The sequence below is a fragment of the Pseudophryne corroboree genome, chromosome 1, assembly GCF_028390025.1.
Source record: "Pseudophryne corroboree isolate aPseCor3 chromosome 1, aPseCor3.hap2, whole genome shotgun sequence".
NCBI lineage: Eukaryota > Metazoa > Chordata > Amphibia > Anura > Myobatrachidae > Pseudophryne > Pseudophryne corroboree.
Window position 1 is genome coordinate 1,237,364,861 of NC_086444.1, and position 19,920 is coordinate 1,237,384,780.

At 40.4% G+C, this 19,920-nt stretch overlaps 1 pseudogene; it reads right to left on the minus strand.

Annotated features, from left to right (window-relative positions):
* Positions 1-9,374: 9,374 nt before the first annotated feature.
* LOC134937186 (5S ribosomal RNA) lies at positions 9,375-9,493 on the minus strand (annotated as a pseudogene).
* Between the last annotated feature and the right edge of the window lie 10,427 nt (positions 9,494-19,920).

The following is a 19,920-nucleotide window of genomic DNA, read 5'->3' on the forward strand; positions in this document are numbered from 1 at the left end:
AATCCATACTGAATAGAGTCCCTTGTTTGAGCAATAAAATAATGCAGAATTGGACTGTGACCAATCTGCTTTTTGTGGTACAGAAAACACCAATATTTTCTGATTAAAATGCAGTAATAAAACAGAAGGTGGAAATAAACAATATGTCACAGTATTAGCCCAAGGATTTTTTGATCACTGATTTCAACAGCTTATTGGATTGTGCAAGAAGTGATAAAGTGATATCAGAAGATGAGTTTCATTTTTTACAGTGTACACATCCTATCACTCCAGTTTTTTATCACCTTCCTAAAATTCACAAAACACTTTTGTCACCACCTGGTCGTCCTATCATTTCTGGTGTGGGTTCCCTCACGTCTAATTTGTCACATTTTGTTGATGAGCACTTGCAAAATCATGTGACCAATTTACAGTCACATATCAAAGACACCAAGCATATTTTACAAAAAATGGTGGGACGGAGCTGGACGGAAGGGTGGGGTTTCCTCACCCTTGACGTCCAGGCTCTGTACACTAATATCCCTCACACAGCTGGGATTGAAGCAGTTGATTACTATTTAAGGAGAGATCCCAATTTAAGTATGGAAAGACGTGATTTTGTCAATAGTTCTATTCTGTTTATCCTCACTCACAACTATTTTCTTTTTGGTGACACTTATTATTTACAGGCACTGGGCACATCTATGGGGACCAGGTTCGCACCAAGTTTTGCGAATCTCTATATGGGCCGCTTTGAGGAAGAACATATTTGGAGCGGCCCCTATAGAGAGAACGTGGTCCTCTATAGCCGCTTCATTGATGATTTGATTATTATTTGGAATGGGGGCCCCTCTTTAGCACAGGAATTTGTTAATTTCCTTAATCACAACACTTACAATCTCACTTTTACCTACACTTTTGATTTTGACACAATCAACTATCTTGATGTCACTTTTTCTATTCAGAACAATCTGATTATCTCTAACAACTATGTTAAACCAGTGGGCACTAGTAATTATTTACATTATGATAGTGCCCACTTTAAACTGTGGATTAAGAATATTCCCAGAAACCAATTAATGCGCCTAAGACGCAATTGCATTCGTGATGAAGATTTCATTGCACAATCCAAAATTATGATTGGACATTTTGAGAGAAGGGGCTATCCACATAACCTTTTGGTTGAAGCCCTCACGTCAGTTTCATCATTGACGCCCCCAGAACCCATCTCTACATCAACAAATCATGCCGACACCGTGGGGAGTGTTCACTCTGCAAAACTGGACCGAGGTGACTCTACTATGGGTGAGCTAAAGTTCATCTCTAAGTTCAATTCCAAATCACATAGAATTAAGAAAATTGTCAACACCTATTTCGGTATTCTGAAACAGGACCCCATATTAAGCAATTCCATTGGCTTTAAACCAAGGATGATTTATAAGAAGAACACCAACCTTGGTAATATACTAGCTCCCAGTGATTTAAGATCTGAAAAATCCGCTAAGAGTAATGAAGCTATTTTCAACGCCTGGCTCCCCAATAGGCCTGCAGGCAATTTTAAATGCAATAAATCTGTTTGTTTGACCTGCAGTTACATGAGAAATAGGTCAACTAAGGTCACCTCCACTAGCAATGGAGTAAGTTTCCCAATTAAACAATTTCTTAATTGCGATTCTACATACTCTGTGTATGTCCTCCAATGTCCCTGCCAACTACAATATGTGGGCAGGACCATTAGATCCATAAAAACTCGCTTCAGGGAACATAGGTGCAATATTCTCAATAAATCCTTCAAACATAGTGTCTCTCGACACTTTGCCAAATGTCACAATGGAGACCCCAATGGTCTATCTGTGATGGGAGTCGAACAGTTCAGTCAAACAAAAAGAGGAGGAAATAGATTTAGACAGCTTTGCTTGGGCGAATCTGCATGGATTTTTAAACTCGATACTCTCAACCCTAGAGGGTTAAATGAAGCTATCGATTATTCATGCATCGATTAAATTATTCTAGCTGGGTTCTTGCCTGATGGTCCTTATGTCTCTGCTTTTTACTCATTTTATTTATTTCATTAATATAAATAGACTTTTTATTATTAAAAAAATTTTATTTTTATATTTTATTTTATTCCATTTTATATATGTATTCATTATTATTATATTTTTGAAGATCAATTCAATTTTATTTAAAAAAATTATATTTTTTCATTTATATATATATTTAACAACTATATATATATATTTTTTATTTATTTTTGATTATTATTACCATTATTATTACTATGAGTTATTATTACTTTTCATGAATCATCTTATCTGTTATGAACCACCAATTAATACGAATAAGTAACATCAGAAATGTGTAGGTATGTTTATTCGTAATTTTGTATACACATATGTACATATGTGCATGTTTGTAGATGTGTCTATCAGTATATTTAGGTTTATATCTTCACATTCAGAATCTAATTAAACACAAATAAATCAATGATAATTTGCTGTTTCTCACTATGTTCCATTTATTAAGAAAATTATTATATTGTTGTTTCTTGGGAATACCAATTAATCCTGGGTCATTGCCAACTAAGTGTATCTTTTGACCAGTATGGAGTTTAATAGGAATATTATGTTACCCATTCAGTATTAAATTGACTATAGATATTACTACGTTCAGAAGAAAATATCATCCTGGTTAATTTTATAATTATTTTACCATCTCTCTATTTACTCCATTTGGTATTTGTTTCTTCAATCCCATTGTATAGTATTATGATTATTAATTTACATTAAGCTAATTGATTTGATCATTACAATCAGGCGGAACTTGCTTGTCTTTTGCTTTGTATAGACAGTGTTTTATTTAATCTAATTTTATCTCATTAATCAATCAAGTATGCACACCAGGACCCCTAATGAGTATAGAGGTGGGTCCTTTTGAGGAGTTAAATACGGGCCACCATAGTGTGAGCCCCATCGTCTTGAGGAAGTCCCGGGATACGGGACGAAACGCGTTGACGTCACTCCTTTGCATTGCTCACGGACGCACTGAGTGTTGCCAGCCACTTTCACCCGCAGCGGTGTTAATTGAACCTGTTTAATCAGCCGTGGAGAACATTTGACCGGAACGCCAGCCCAGCGTACTACTGCAGCGTCACTACCGGCTCGCCAGGATCCTACCATCTGCACTTTGCTAGTGCCAACGGCGGATGCACGGTAGCTGCTCCGGTACCTCTTGTGCCGCGTCATTGCATCTTCCCGCAGGACGGGTAACTATAATCAGCGGCTTCTCCTCTGCACTGGGACGCCAGTAGCATAGAGGTACAAGAGCTTTCTCTCATTCATTCTCCATTAGGCTGTACTAACTGTCATTCATCAGTTTCAATTGATACAAAGAGACCATAATCAGGTCTATGTGGCAACATTGAAGTGACACTATCTACCAACTTTTTATTTCAGTGATTTATTCAGCAAACATATCAGTGTGCTTGAGCCAGTTTTAAACATTTGTTTTTACAATTGTTCTTTTATTTATCTTGTGTGTGTTATTAAATTTGTCTATTAGCAAGTTCCGCGTGAGTTGTTGATTGATTAAAGCAGACACCTATATATTTATATTTATTTATATATATTTTTATTCACTAAGTACCAAATAACCAAGCTCACTTCAAGCGCAGCACTTGTGTATATATTTTTATTTCTGTCTCTTGGGGGAACTAGCAGTCCTCCAGTGCTTGCAGCTGTTGTCTAGCTTTCTTTTAATTTATCTAATTAAGGTGCGCCAGGAGTGGGAGTGTTTACACACTCCCAAAAAACTTTTTTGTCTTTGTATATGTGCTATTCTCCCAGGCAGCACAGTGTTACCAATTTGGCAAATTGTTGTCTAAACTATAGGTGTGTGCTTATAATCAATTAGCTGTGGTCAATTGTGAGATATATGGCAGATTTCAAGAGCTATTCAGACAGAAAAACTAGAAGGGAGACGTATTTGTCCTCCTTTGGTATTAGAGATGTTGAAACCACCTGGTCAAAAGACAACCCAGATCTGAACAAGCAGTTTTTTCAGTTGGAAGATCTTCTTAAAGATGAGATGCGCAACTGGTGGGATGGGATATCTCTGCAGAAGTATATTGATGCCAAAATTATACCGAGAGGTCTTAGAATTTTCAAACATCTATCCATAAATGAAAATCCTGATTTACAGAAAAAATGGGAAGAGACTTTAGATTTGTGTTCCTTCTCACTGATGAAGCTGCTTGTTCAGTATAGGAATGAGAAAGTAAAACTTATTACTGAACAGATCGACTTATTAAAAGAAGATCTCATGCAATGCAAGGATTTAGCCTCCTTTAAAGATAAAGATGAACAAATCAATCTTAGGGTAGAGAAATTTGAGAAGGAAATTGTATATTCTAAGAAACAGAAATTTTCACGGGATTTATCTGATTACCAAACAGGTGTAGTCAGAACTTACAATAAACTTAAGAGATCAAATCATCTTGTTGATTATCGTCCCAAACCTAGAACTCCCTATAGATCGCAAGATAGGAGCAATAACTATACCAATCGATCCTCCGCTCCATCTCCTAGATATATTGATCCTCCCAGACGAGCAACTAATTATGAATCTAGGGCCAATACCTATCAAGATACTGGTACTAGACCTAAAACAAAGCAAATAGGCGAGGGAACACAATCTGATCAGCCAAAGGATTTTTACCAGCTGTCCAAATACCACCACCCCAACCCTTACGATTCCCTCGACGGCTCAACCTCAAAAAAACGCAGAGTAAGAGAGGAAGCAGAGGAGGAAGAAAAAGAAAGAATAAACAGAAGGGCGAGATTCAGATAGTTGAGAGCGGTATATTCAACCTATCACCCCATAAACTTTCCAATGATCAAATCTCCCTTCTCCAAAAAGGGTTACATTTTGCCCCTACTAAAGAACCCAACATTTTTGAGCTTTTTTTAGATCTTAATAGATTTACGAGAGATTTATGCAGAAAACGTTTTTTCGCCTCTAAAAAACTTAACCGTATTTCTGATCATCAAGATCAGTTACAAATACCGATCATTTTGGATGACTCTGATAAATTGGGGTTACATTGTTTAGAACAATTATACAGTGAATCTAATGATGAAGTTAAATTGTTTGATATAGATACACTGAAGGATCCTACAAATTTTCCCAAATTCAAGAGGAAATCTCAATTTTTTCCTCTTGAGCATAAAAGTCCAGCTATTACTATATTTTATAATAAGACCCTAAGTGATCTCAAATCTCTCTGTCATAAACCTCCAAAAAAACCCAATCTCCATCATTTGGATTTTTCCTCCAACCTGTCCAAAAAAGAGAGAACAGCCCTCAAGGAACTGAGGGAAACCCTCTCCCTTGTCATTAGACCAGCAGACAAGGGAGGGGGTATTGTACTTCAAAGTAGAGAAGACTATACCTCAGAAGCGTTTAGACAACTGCAGGACACCCATTATTATACTGTTTTGTCGGCTAATCCCACTGTCCCGTTTCAGAAAGATTTCAACAGCTTATTGGATTGTGCAAGAAGTGATAAAGTGATATCAGAAGATGAGTTTCATTTTTTACAGTGTACACATCCTATCACTCCAGTTTTTTATCACCTTCCTAATATTCACAAAACACTTTTGTCACCACCTGGTCGTCCTATCATTTCTGGTGTGGGTTCCCTCACGTCTAATTTGTCACATTTTGTTGATGAGCACTTGCAAAATCATGTGACCAATTTACAGTCACATATCAAAGACACCAAGCATATTTTACAAAAAATGGTGGGACGGAGCTGGACGGAAGGGTGGGGTTTCCTCACCCTTGACGTCCAGGCTCTGTACACTAATATCCCTCACACAGCTGGGATTGAAGCAGTTGATTACTATTTAAGGAGAGATCCCAATTTAAGTATGGAAAGACGTGATTTTGTCAATAGTTCTATTCTGTTTATCCTCACTCACAACTATTTTCTTTTTGGTGACACTTATTATTTACAGGCACTGGGCACAGCTATGGGGACCAGGTTCGCACCAAGTTTTGCGAATCTCGATATGGGCCGCTTTGAGGAAGAACATATTTGGAGCGGCCCCTATAGAGAGAACCTGGTCCTCTATAGCCGCTTCATTGATGATTTGATTATTATTTGGAATGGGGGCCCCTCTTTAGCACAGGAATTTGTTAATTTCCTTAATCACAACACTTACAATCTCACTTTTACCTACACTTTTGATTTTGACACAATCAACTATCTTGATGTCACTTTTTCTATTCAGAACAATCTGATTATCTCTAACAACTATGTTAAACCAGTGGGCACTAGTAATTATTTACATTATGATAGTGCCCACTTTAAACCGTGGATTAAGAATATTCCCAGAAACCAATTAATGCGCCTAAGACGCAATTGCATTCGTGATGAAGATTTCATTGCACAATCCAAAATTATGATTGGACATTTTGAGAGAAGGGGCTATCCACATAACCTTTTGGTTGAAGCCCTCACGTCAGTTTCATCATTGACGCCCCCAGAACCCATCTCTACATCAACAAATCATGCCGACACCGTGGGGAGTGTTCACTCTGCAAAACTGGACCGAGGTGACTCTACTATGGGTGAGCTAAAGTTCATCTCTAAGTTCAATTCCAAATCACATAGAATTAAGAAAATTGTCAACACCAATTTCGGTATTCTGAAACAGGACCCCATATTAAGCAATTCCATTGGCTTTAAACCAAGGATGATTTATAAGAAGAACACCAACCTTGGTAATATACTAGCTCCCAGTGATTTAAGATCTGAAAAATCCGCTAAGAGTAATGAAGCTATTTTCAACGCCTGGCTCCCCAATAGGCCTGCAGGCAATTTTAAATGCAATAAATCTGTTTGTTTGACCTGCAGTTACATGAGAAATAGGTCAACTAAGGTCACCTCCACTAGCAATGGAGTAAGTTTCCCAATTAAAAAATTTCTTAATTGCGATTCTACATACTCTGTGTATGTCCTCCAATGTCCCTGCCAACTACAATATGTGGGCAGGACCATTAGATCCATAAAAACTCGCTTCAGGGAACATAGGTGCAATATTCTCAATAAATCCTTCAAACATAGTGTCTCTCGACACTTTGCCAAATGTCACAATGGAGACCCCAATGGTCTATCTGTGATGGGAGTCGAACAGTTCAGTCAAACAAAAAGAGGAGGAAATAGATTTAGACAGCTTTGCTTGGGCGAATCTGCATGGATTTTTAAACTCGATACTCTCAACCCTAGAGGGTTAAATGAAGCTATCGATTATTCATGCATCGATTAAATTATTCTAGCTGGGTTCTTGCCTGATGGTCCTTATGTCTCTGCTTTTTACTCATTTTATTTATTTCATTAATATAAAAAGACTTTTTATTATTAAAAAATTTTTATTTTTATATTTTATTTTATTCCATTTTATATATGTATTCATTATTATTATATTTTTGAAGATCAATTCATTTTTATTTAAAAAAATTATATTTTTTCATTTATATATATATTTAACAACTATTTTTATTTATTTTTGATTATTATTACCATTATTATTACTATGAGTTATTATTACTTTTCATGAATCATCTTATCTGTTATGAACCACCAATTAATACGAATAAGTAACATCAGAAATGTGTAGGTATGTTTATTCGTAATTTTGTATACACATATGTACATATGTGCATGTTTGTAGATGTGTCTATCAGTATATTTAGGTTTATATCTTCACATTCAGAATCTAATTAAACACAAATAAATCAATGATAATTTGCTGTTTCTCACTATGTTCCATTTATTAAGAAAATTATTATATTGTTGTTTCTTGGGAATACCAATTAATCCTGGGTCATTGCCAACTAAGTGTATCTTTTGACCAGTATGGAGTTTAATAGGAATATTATGTTACCCATTCAGTATTAAATTGACTATAGATATTACTACGTTCAGAAGAAAATATCATCCTGGTTAATTTTATAATTATTTTACCATCTCTCTATTTACTCCATTTGGTATTTGTTTCTTCAATCCCATTGTATAGTATTATGATTATTAATTTACATTAAGCTAATTGATTTGATCATTACAATCAGGCGGAACTTGCTTGTCTTTTGCTTTGTATAGACAGTGTTTTATTTAATCTAATTTTATCTCATTAATCAATCAAGTATGCACACCAGGACCCCTAATGAGTATAGAGGTGGGTCCTTTTGAGGAGTTAAATACGGGCCACCATAGTGTGAGCCCCATCGTCTTGAGGAAGTCCCGGGATACGGGACGAAACGCGTTGACGTCACTCCTTTGCATTGCTCACGGACGCACTGAGTGTTGCCAGCCACTTTCACCCGCAGCGGTGTTAATTGAACCTGTTTAATCAGCCGTGGAGAACATTTGACCGGAACGCCAGCCCAGCGTACTACTGCAGCGTCACTACCGGCTCGCCAGGATCCTACCATCTGCACTTTGCTAGTGCCAACGGCGGATGCACGGTAGCTGCTCCGGTACCTCTTGTGCCGCGTCATTGCATCTTCCCGCAGGACGGGTAACTATAATCAGCGGCTTCTCCTCTGCACTGGGACGCCAGTAGCATAGAGGTACAAGAGCTTTCTCTCATTCATTCTCCATTAGGCTGTACTAACTGTCATTCATCAGTTTCAATTGATACAAAGAGACCATAATCAGGTCTATGTGGCAACATTGAAGTGACACTATCTACCAACTTTTTATTTCAGTGATTTATTCAGCAAACATATCAGTGTGCTTGAGCCAGTTTTAAACATTTGTTTTTACAATTGTTCTTTTATTTATCTTGTGTGTGTTATTAAATTTGTCTATTAGCAAGTTCCGCGTGAGTTGTTGATTGATTAAAGCAGACACCTATATATTTATATTTATTTATATATATTTTTATTCACTAAGTACCAAATAACCAAGCTCACTTCAAGCGCAGCACTTGTGTATATATTTTTATTTCTGTCTCTTGGGGGAACTAGCAGTCCTCCAGTGCTTGCAGCTGTTGTCTAGCTTTCTTTTAATTTATCTAATTAAGGTGCGCCAGGAGTGGGAGTGTTTACACACTCCCAAAAAACTTTTTTGTCACTGTAATATCTCAGCCTTACTCATATGGCAGAATGAGGCAGAATTTAACATTATCTGTGTATCCTGCCTCCAAAACATATCACAGTGTCTAAGAGCATTGTTCAGTTTGAAGAGCAGATCTGTTGTTGTGCAATGTTTTGTTTGAACTGTGTGGTTACTGATATAATTCAGAGATAATTATATAGAGAATATAAGGAAAATCTGGAAGTCTCTCAAATAATATGTGGACCTTTTACCTATGCTTTTCAGATCATTAGGGTTACTGCACCTGGTATTCCCAGGGAGTCTCCCACCCAGGTACTGACCAGGCCTACCACTGATTTTCTTTCAAGATCAGATGAGATTGGGTGTATCCCGTGGAGCATGGCAGTAATCTGCTGAATGAGAGAGTGCCCATTCCAGTAGATGAGAGACACAGGGGCGTACCTCTGCTTTCCAAACTTAGGACCTTACTTAGTGAAGATTGCAAATTCTGCTTTTTAGCAGAATTTGCAATCCTTTGACTCACATGCTGGAGCTGCCAATCGCAGGGCAAGGCCACCCAGCATGCTAACCGCTGCCCAATCTGCAATCACACACTAATTGCAACCTTGCCACAATTATTTGCGCAATCGCAGAAAGTAGGGAAGCCTCCTGCTGGCACAGCTTGGCTGAGATGGCAGGAGGGTCACTACCATCTTTTTTAACAGAGTGGCTGCGTGTGACATCACGCAGTCATCCTGATAACGCTCACACTATACCCCTTTTCACGCTACCATGTCTCCGTTTCCATGCCGCCACCCCACAATGGTCCATCTCTGCCTGAAATGTAGCGTTGACACCCCGCAACTACCTCTGCCTTTCAATCAGGCAGAGGCATTTTGCAAATACTGCTGGTCACCCGATGTCAATGCAGGCACATGAGAAGGATGGGTCCTGAGCATGTGCTCACGGGGTGAATGCCAAAATTCTGATTGTATCACGATTTGCGATCCAACCTGAATTGGCCCCTTAGTGTGCAGGTGTGTCATTGCAGAGATTTAGCACTAGCACATTTGGATGAGAGGACACAGAAATATAGCAGAAGAAAATAGATTAGACATCCACACTTTTGCTTCTACTTACACTTTATCCTATTATGAAGTAGAGGAAAATGTATGAGAGATCTAACAGTGTGGGATCCCCAAAGGATAAAAAGGGGTATAAAGAGAGGATTTTACCCTCTCTAAAGCATCATATCATTTTTGAGGCAAAGAATCGGATTGGATGAGCACAGTAACCCAGATGAGCTATCTAGATAGTTTCCAATTTAGTGGGATAGTGACATTTAAACAAGCCCTCTACAAGTGAAAAGGCCATTTGGACAGGTACCGGGCAGTGCACAACCCGGACCCACCTCTGGGGTACCTTGGTATCATATGCACTCATTTGGGTTTCTAATTCTTTAATTATTTTTGTACTATTTATACCACGGTAATGATCAATAATCTTTGTAAATTTAATAAGCAAACTGGATACAACACAGACATTTTTATGAGACATAGCACTAAGGAAATTACTAGCACATGTGAAGATTGCAATATTAATAAAATAAGAAACTGAGACATGGATCCACATTGAAAATAAATGAGATAAAGTAAAGTCTGACGTCAGACCATCAGCAACAAGGAGATTTATATAGACACCAGAGGGAACCAGGGAATCAGAAGTGGATGCCTGAGGTCAATTTAAAACAATCCCACATTATATTAGTAAAATTTTCATCTAAAAATGCCTGATGTGTCTATACTGAGAGGACAGTAGTAGGTGGACTTGGAGGTGTTGGAGGGACGGTGGAGGTCATAGTCCTCTAGCTTAGAGGAACAGCCAGGCTAGAGCAGTGGAGTTGTAACAACTGAGGCAGTGTGGGAAGTATGGAGTCCTCCTTCATAGACTCACCACCTGCTGTCCCCCACCAAGCTCTCAGGCTGCTTCCTGATTCAAGCGATGCAGAGGTTGGAATCACCAGTGACCCCAGGAAGCCACCATGCTGCAGAGGAGGAAAACACCTGTAGCTCTGGAGGCCAGTAACCAAGATGGCTCCTGCAATCAGAGCAGTCCGACTGTGCACCAGAATGTAGAGAGCAAGCAGGAGGAGTTCTGCTGATTGTGAGTAGAACAGGCAGCCAAGGGTTCTTGTTTCTGGATGTCAGCTGCAGGAAGAAATGGAGGTCCCGGCTCTGATAGGATGGGTAGAAAGCAACAAGAAGGGATGTTATAAGCATCCCCCAGCTTTGCCATGTGAACCCCCCGACTTGTGGCAAACAGGCAGGAAGGGTAGGGCTTTGTAAGTGAGGTAGAGGGTCATTGTGCTATGATGGAGTCAATATGGAGCAAGAGCTCATACAAGGCACATCTGCTCTAATAGCTGACCAGGCCATGCCCCCATACAATACATCTTTGGACACAGCAGCGATGCTAATGCTGCGAGAGACATCTGTAGGAAAAAGACACCTCCTGCCAGGATCTGCATCTGAGTGCTGCATCTGAAGGTGTAGGAGAAGAGAAAAATAGTATGTGGGTACAATTATTAAGCTTCAGTGCTCACCTATGAATTAGTGATGTGAGCTCTGGATCTATATGAAATCTCTTCAGGCTAGCTTGTTACATTCCAGAACTGCTCACTCATCCTTCATAAGCTTTCCTATCCAGTTACATCCCCTCTGTACAGTCAACACATATTCTCTCTCTTTCTTTTCCCATCCTCCTGACCCAAGGCCAAGATCACTGTGCGACCTTATTATACATCCAACCAAGAAACTTACCATCTGGTGGACAATTATGCAATAGATAGCACCTATCCTTAAGTATCAAGGCCTATTTCCCAAGAGATTGTAAGCTTGTGAGCAGGGCCCTCCTACCTCTATGTCTGTCTGTTATTATCCAGTTTTGTTTTATCATTATTGTTTCCAAATGTAAATCGCAACAGAATACCCTGCGCTATATAAGAAACTGTTACATAAATAAATAAAAAAATACGTTCAGTACAACACGTCAAAGATTTTATACTTTATCTACTGTATTATTTGTTCATCCATTATGCTTATAATGTATGTGTCATTTTGTGCTGCAGGATTATAAACAGCAACATTATATGTTTTTTATTATAAATGTATTATGTTATATTGTATCTAGTATGTCTTATGTTTGAAAGATCTACTGATGCGGCTTTCAGACATGTGACCCGGGAATTTACTGGGTTTAGCAAGCCTGCAAATTCCAGAATCTCTGCTCCATGACCCTGATCAGGAGCAAGGTCATGGACTCAGGTTGTTTTTCTTTCACACATGCAGAAATCCTGTGTTGATGTGTGTACGCATGCAAAAACCCAGTATATAGCTGCATGTGTGAAAGAGGTAATAGAAAGCTTAATTTGCTTTACCACTTGCCTGGCATGGCCACATCAGATGCAACCACACCAGGCTGGGCTTTCCCTGATATGGCTGCACCTAATGCGACCAGCCAGAAAGCTCACTGTGCGGCTGCAGGAAGAGAAGCCTCCTGGATCCCTTTCCCCCAAGTGCTTGTCGTTCTGCCTATCACTGCTGATCAGCCAACCCAGCAGAACGCCCCACTCAGCGGCTGAAGACATTAGCATCTGCTGGGGAAATGTACATAAAAGCAGCCCCTCACCTCCCCTGAGGAGCTCCAGAGGCTGCAGAGAGGATCTCGTGTCGGGAAACTGAAGTAGCGATGGTCACAATGTTCAGATTATCGATGGAAGCCATGTTCAAACATCAATGTTTTTACCAATGTTTCTTTAATGTTATTTCTTTTAAAGAAATTGTGTTGGACATACTTTAAATATATGTTCTTAACCTAATTCAGTCATAGAGAAAACCCCCAAAATTACCCTAACCCTAAAATATTCAGCAGTTTAGTGGTTAATGAGTTACCAATTGGTGTGAAACACCTGTGAATAATCTAGTAGCCACCTATTTATGGCAGATCTGGTGTCTATGGACATGTTTCTGCCTCCTGAATAAGCTGCAGTCTGCAGTGAAATTCACTAAGGATTACAGACTTTCACTTCTCTGGAATTGCTACTTTCCTCATCACTTTTAAGCCCTTTTATTCATATAGGCAGCAGGAAAGTATTCTCCTCATTATTGTACCATCTACCTGGCTTATCCCTCAGTCAGACACAGCTGGCCTGACAGGCACAGCAAAGCTGTTCTCGCTCCCCTCTCCGCCCCAAGGGGGTGCAGGGGTCTGTCCCTTCTAGTACCTTCCTATCTCTAGGTGCTGTTCAAAACCCCCTAGTCAGTTATCCCACCACCTGCGTGGAGCACAGTAGTGACCCTCCTGGCCTCTCAGGACCATTACACCACTGCATCACTGTGCCACTGCATCACTGTGCCAATGCATCTCTATTGCTGAACTTTCCAACAGTGGTTCTGAGTGACACTGACTCTACTGTGCCTATACATTATTTCAAGTTTTGTTCATAAATTAAATGATCATTTGATTTTTTTGTTATAAAAACTGAAGGAAATGTGGTGGCGGCTCTTAAATGTCAGTATTTTTGTTTTACTTACTTTGAGGTTAATAAATTTGTTTTTTTATCAGATTTGAATATTCTTTCTTTGTACATCCTAATGAAGGTCACTGATCACTATAAGAGCGTTAGATTTGAGTTAATTAGGTGCTAATGATGATTTTCTAACAGGCGTCTGTCAGGTGCACTGCGCCTGAACCCGGGAGTCCCAGAGGTGCGCCTGACTGAGGGGTAACACTCTGCATATGCATTGGTCTCTAGCACAGAGCTGTATTGCACCTGACAGCGCTTTCAGTGACCATCACCCTCCCCCCCCCCCCCCCCCCAGCACATGGGGCTGACTGTGCACCACCTGGACCAGAATTACAGCTCGAGACAGCTGTCAGCAATATCACTGGTCCCCGTATATATGGGACTGCCTGTGACCTTAGTAGGGACCTGCAAAACACACGACCACCTGCAGACTGATTGGCTTCTATCTGGTGCCGGGATTATAATATTTAGCAGCTACAGTGACTGATATCCTGAACTACAGCGCAGCTACAGCATAGTCTATCATATTCTCCACTGAGTTCTCCTGTATTCTCCTGCACAAGCTGCAGATTCACCTGATTACAGACCTGGGCAGCATTCCTACCGCACTGACACTGAGGTGTCTCAGCAGCTAGTATAGCCCATACACTTATTAGAGACAGAGCAGCATTGATTAGCAGGACTTTCTATAATTGGGCAATTAATGATGAATTCTAATTGACACACATATACATATACTTTTTAAGAAACAAGATATTTGCTATTCATTGGTTATTGAACTCGTGTGTGCAATGCCACCTACTATGCTTCTCTTTTTCCTATGTTGGTGTGAGAGGATCAGCAATCCTCAGGAGGTGTGCAGCAGCAGCAGCAATGTGTAATTGTTTCTGGGGCTTCCAGTGCTATTGGTGCCAGGATAACCTATTCTCTTTATCTGAAGGTGGATCATTGGCTCACAGGTTGTGGTGATGGCAGCATCAGTCTTCTGAATAAGCTCAGCGGGGAGCAGGGAATCTGTATCACAAGATGCAGAGCAAAGTTTCAGCACTGCCAGTAAATAGAGTCACTTTTCCCCTTTTTCGGGAATGCAAGCCAGCTCCGCCCACCCTCAAACACCGGAAGAATATTAATCATGCTACCACCCTTGAGGCACTGCATTTGATTACACAGGACCCGTTCTGCAGGTTGGGTCATACGTATGCACAGTCTACCCACAGTTAGATTTCTACAAGGGGGGGGGGGGGCATGACTAACTAGATGCCAGGGTAAATAATAGTGTTATAAGCTTTCCACAATGCAATATAAGTTCATAGTGACCAGAATTAATTATAAAGAACAGACTTACATGTATAAATAAAGTTCTGTCATCATAATATCAAGACATCCTAAATTATCCTAATAAACCTCCTAGCAGCTAAGGATTGCCCTGTGTTCCTCAATTATAAAAACCAACATAATACATAAATTTTACATAAAGACACGGAGACATGGATTTGGCAGAAAATTGTTCGCTATTTATTTAAATGAACTAATGTAATTTAATGACTGCATGAGATATCAAAATTCAAAGTATCTTGGCAACGATAGAACGGCTAAAAACAACCCTAACCCACAAACAAATCCCACTCTATAAAAACTGAAGCAAACCATCTAAAACACAAAAGGTATCCACTCAACCTCCTTGTTGACTACCCACCCGTAAAGGTGATGAGGCTGCCCCCATAAAAATATAGTAACATAGTAACATAGTATCTAAGGTTGAGAAAAGACAATTGTCCATCGAGTTCAACCTATTGGTGGTCTCCTATGCAGTTTTCTTTCAGGACTAATTTTGTCTCGTGCTGATGTCAGCCGTTTTGTTTTAAAGACAGCCATTTTGTTTTAATACCTATAGTGCGTGACTAAGCACCATAACCCTGAATATCCTTATCCATTAGAAATTTATCTAACCCATTCTTAAAGGTGTTGACTGACTCGGCTGTTACTACTTCCTCAGGCAGGGAATTGCAAACATGTATTGTCCTTACTGTGAAAAAACCCTTTCACCGCATTGTGCGGAATCTCCTCTCCTCTAGCCTAAGCGAGTGCCCACGTGTCCTCTGAGCTGATCTTATCAAAAACAGGTCCCGCGCAAGCTCTGTGTATTGTCACTTATATATTTATAGATGTTGTTCATGTCCCATCTTAGTCTCCTCTTTTCCAGTGTAAACATGCCTAGCCTTGCAAGCCTTTCCTCGTATTCCAGTGTCTCCATTCCCTTAATTAGTTTGGTCACCCACATCTGAACCTTTTCAAGCACCAGAATATCCTTTTTGAAGTATGGTGCCCAAAATTGTACACAGTAATCTAGATGTGGCCTCACTAATGATTCATATAATGGTATTATAACACTCTCGTTCCTTGCATCAATTCCCCATTTTATGCATGCTAATATCTTATTAGCCTTCTTTGCTGCAATCCTAATTTTGGTACTGCTACTTAGTTTGATATCTATGTGAACACCCAAGTCATTTCCCAGTACAGAATCCCCTAATATTACCCCATTTAGTTTGTAGGCGTTGTTTTTGTTCTTGTTACCACAATGCATTACCTTACACTTGTCGGTATTGAATCTCATTGTCCATTTAGCTGCCCATGCGTTTAGTTTCACTAAATCATTCTAAAGAGACTCTGCATCCTCCTCCATATTTATAACCTTGCACAATTTTGTATCGTCTGCAAAGATTGACAGCATGCTCTCTAGACCTACTGTTAGGTCATTAATTAAAATGTTAAACAATAGTGGTCCAAGTGCAGACCCTTGTGTCACACCACTTAGCACTTCAGTCCAATTTGAAAATGATCCATTAACCACAACACGTTGCTCCCTATTATCTAACCAATTTCTGATCCAAGTGCATATTGTGCTCCCTAGTCTTATGTGATGACACGTGATGACACAGCTGGCGCTTTGTGTCGCACAGTGGTAAAAGACACATTGTTAATTTCCTAGCCCTGGTCCTACACATGGACTTCACCAATTGCCAATATGTTATTAGTTATATGCTAGACAATATTGTATTGTATTGTGTGGGTATTATATTGTACAGTTATATTTTATCTGTTATATTTGGTATATGTTGTTTATTTGGTTATTATATATTCAATGTAATTGTTAACTGAATAAGTCTAGGCCAGAGTGTTAGTAACATAGTTAAATCAGTTCATTGTAATGTAAGTCCCCTAGCTGTACACTCAGATGTGATTAGGATGAGTAGGTTATGTAGTAAACAGGTTCTGTATGGAGATGCAGGTAATCTGATCCTGTGCACTCCATTGTGTACAAGAGTCCAGACACCTCGTCTCCACTCCTGACTGACCAGCTCGTGTGATGAATAGACAAAGGAGGGTATAACAAGAGGAGTGAGCTCTGCTGGAGCAGAGAGATCTGACAGAGAAGGTCAGAGAGTGGCAGGAGACTGGCTAAGAAGTAATGTTCTGTCAGGAGTTCCAGGAGGGATTGTCGTGTAGAATTGGATCACAGAAGTGTGCTGAGCTGTTTATAACCCATTCTGTTCAATAAACCACTGTTGGTTTTTCATCTACCACCATGACTGAGTGATTTGGAACCCGGTATCCTCACACCCTATATCTTGTAGCTTTTATATAAGTCGCATGTGCAGTACTGTGTCAAAAGCTTTGACAAAGTCTAAAAATATTATATCCACCTCCTTACCCTGATCAAGGTTCACACTTACTGTTTCATAAAAGCCAGGTAAGTTGGTTTGACATGATCGATCCTTAATAAATCCATGTTGGGTTTCTTTTAATGATCTAATTGGTATCAAGGAACTTCTGAATACTATCCCTTTGAAAACCTTCCAATACTTTCCCCACTATAGATGTAAGACTAACTGGTCTATAATTACCCGGTTCGGCTTTTCTTCCCTTTTTGAATATTGGTACCACCTCCGCTATACGCCTGTACTTGGGAACCATACCTGATATAACTGAATCTTTGAAAATCAAAAATAGTGGTCTTGATAGATCAGAATGAAGCTCCATAAGAACCCTTGGGTGAATTCCATCAGGTCCAGGTGAATTATTAATCTTTACATTTTTTAATCAGTTACAGACTACCCCCTCACTTAAATAAGCATTTAGCAATGGGACATTATTTTTGTTGAGATTATGTGTAAGACCCTGCATTTGGTCTTCTCTGGTAAATACCGTTGAAAAAAACTAATTTAGTTTGTACGCTATGTCATTATCATTTTTGATTAAGACTCCCAACTTATCTTTTAGAGGGCCTATACTCTCCTTCTTTGATGTCTTGCTGTTGCTGTATTTAAAAAAAAAATGGAATTTGCTTTTATTTCCTTTTCTACTAGTTTTTTAGTTTCTACTTTAGCCATTCTAATTTCTTTTTTGCATATTTTGTTACAATCCTTATAATGCTGAAATAACTCCGCATTCCCTTCAGATTTGTATTTTTTAGATGCTCGACTTATTTTGCCCATTAGCTCCTTTATCTTTTTGTAAAGCCGGACCAGCAGATATATACCAGTCAACAAAGGTGAGCGTACTTAAAATCAACCACCAATCGAACTCCAACCAATTTCTTAATCCAAAAACAGGTAACTTGCTGTTCTTTCCCGCCAAAAACAATATTTCTGCTGACCGAAAAACCGACACAAAAATAGCCAACGAAGAAACACCACCAGCAACATACAACAAAATTGTGAGGGATGGTGGGAAGATTGAAACAAAAGAGGCTGACCCAGCCCCCTCACCAGACTCAAAATACTACTAACCACCCCCACTGTCTTCTCCTATAGGACAAAAAACCCACCCCTTAATGTCTCCCACAGGCCCGCCCCCAGCCTATGAGGTCAAGGCCAGCTCTACCACTAGGCAGCTTTAGGCAGCTTCCTATAGGTGCCGGGAACTGATAGGGTGGCCTGCTGAGGCTGCCTGGAAGAAAAAATAAAGATGTCTCTGAAAGACCAGTGTTCTACTGGCGGTCATAATGCAGAGCAGTGTGTGTGACCAGCTAGCTGACCAGGGACTCAGGCACACCTGACTCCCAGACATAGAGTTAAACACCAAAGAGAGAGGAGGACAGAGCACAAGCACAGACGCAGTAACTGGCCAGCAGTGTCAGCCTTTGCTGAGTTACTGCCACACAAATATAGCCAAACCGTCATGACCAGAGCCTCCTACACAGCGCTAGATAAGAGCCAGAGCTGCCTGGCGGAGTAGGAGAAACTACGCCAAGGTGAGAAAGGAGCCCCCACCACCACATAGAGTGCAGGACTGCCCGCACAGTGCGAAATCCTGTATCATGTATCCTGTACCCTTATGTCTCCAGGTCCACCCCCCTCATGTCCCTATGTCCTGTGATACCCCCTCCTACCTCATGTGCCCAGGTATTCTGTCATTCCCCTTCATGTGCCATGGTCCTGTATCCTAAACTCCCCCTCTCCATCCATGTCCTATGTTACCACCTTCCTTCTCATGTGCCAAAGTCCTGTGAAAAACCACAAGGTCCTGTGTTCCCCCATAATGTCCCCATATCCTGTGTCCTTCCTCCGGTTCTCCACCTCCTTCATGTCTCCATTATGTCCAGTGACACCACCTCCCCCTTCATGTGCCCAGGACCTGTCACTCCCCCTTATGTGCATAGGTCCTATGTACAAACTCTCCCTCTCCCCCATGTCCCATGTCCCCACCTTACTCCTGATATGTCAAGGGCCTGTAAAAAAATAAACACGTTCTGTGTTAATACCACCCCTCATGCCCCCAGGTCTTGTGTATCTCCCCCACATTTCCCATGTCATCCTCTCCCCCCTTATCTGACAAGAACCTTTGTCATCCCCCTAAGTCCTGTGTCACCCCCCTTATGTCCACAGTTCCTGTGTCCCTCCTCCCCTCACCCCCTCATGTCTTGTGTTTTAACCCCTTCCCAATTCATGTGCCCAGGTCCTGTTTCAACCTCCAAGGTCCTGTGTCACCTCCCCCTCCTCATGTCCCTAGGTCTTGTGCCTCTCCTTCTCCTGCCCCACTTATGTCCCATGTCACCCCCCTGCCCCTCATGTACCTATTTCCCTTGTCTACTCCTCTCATGTACCCAGGTCCTGTGTCCCTCCTCCCCTCCCACCCTTGTGTCCCATTTCACCCCCTCAATCTTCATGTGCTCAGTTCCTGTGTCATGGCATCACCAGGCTCGTACATCCCTGCAACTCTTTGTGGAATCATGGGCAACAGGAGAGCG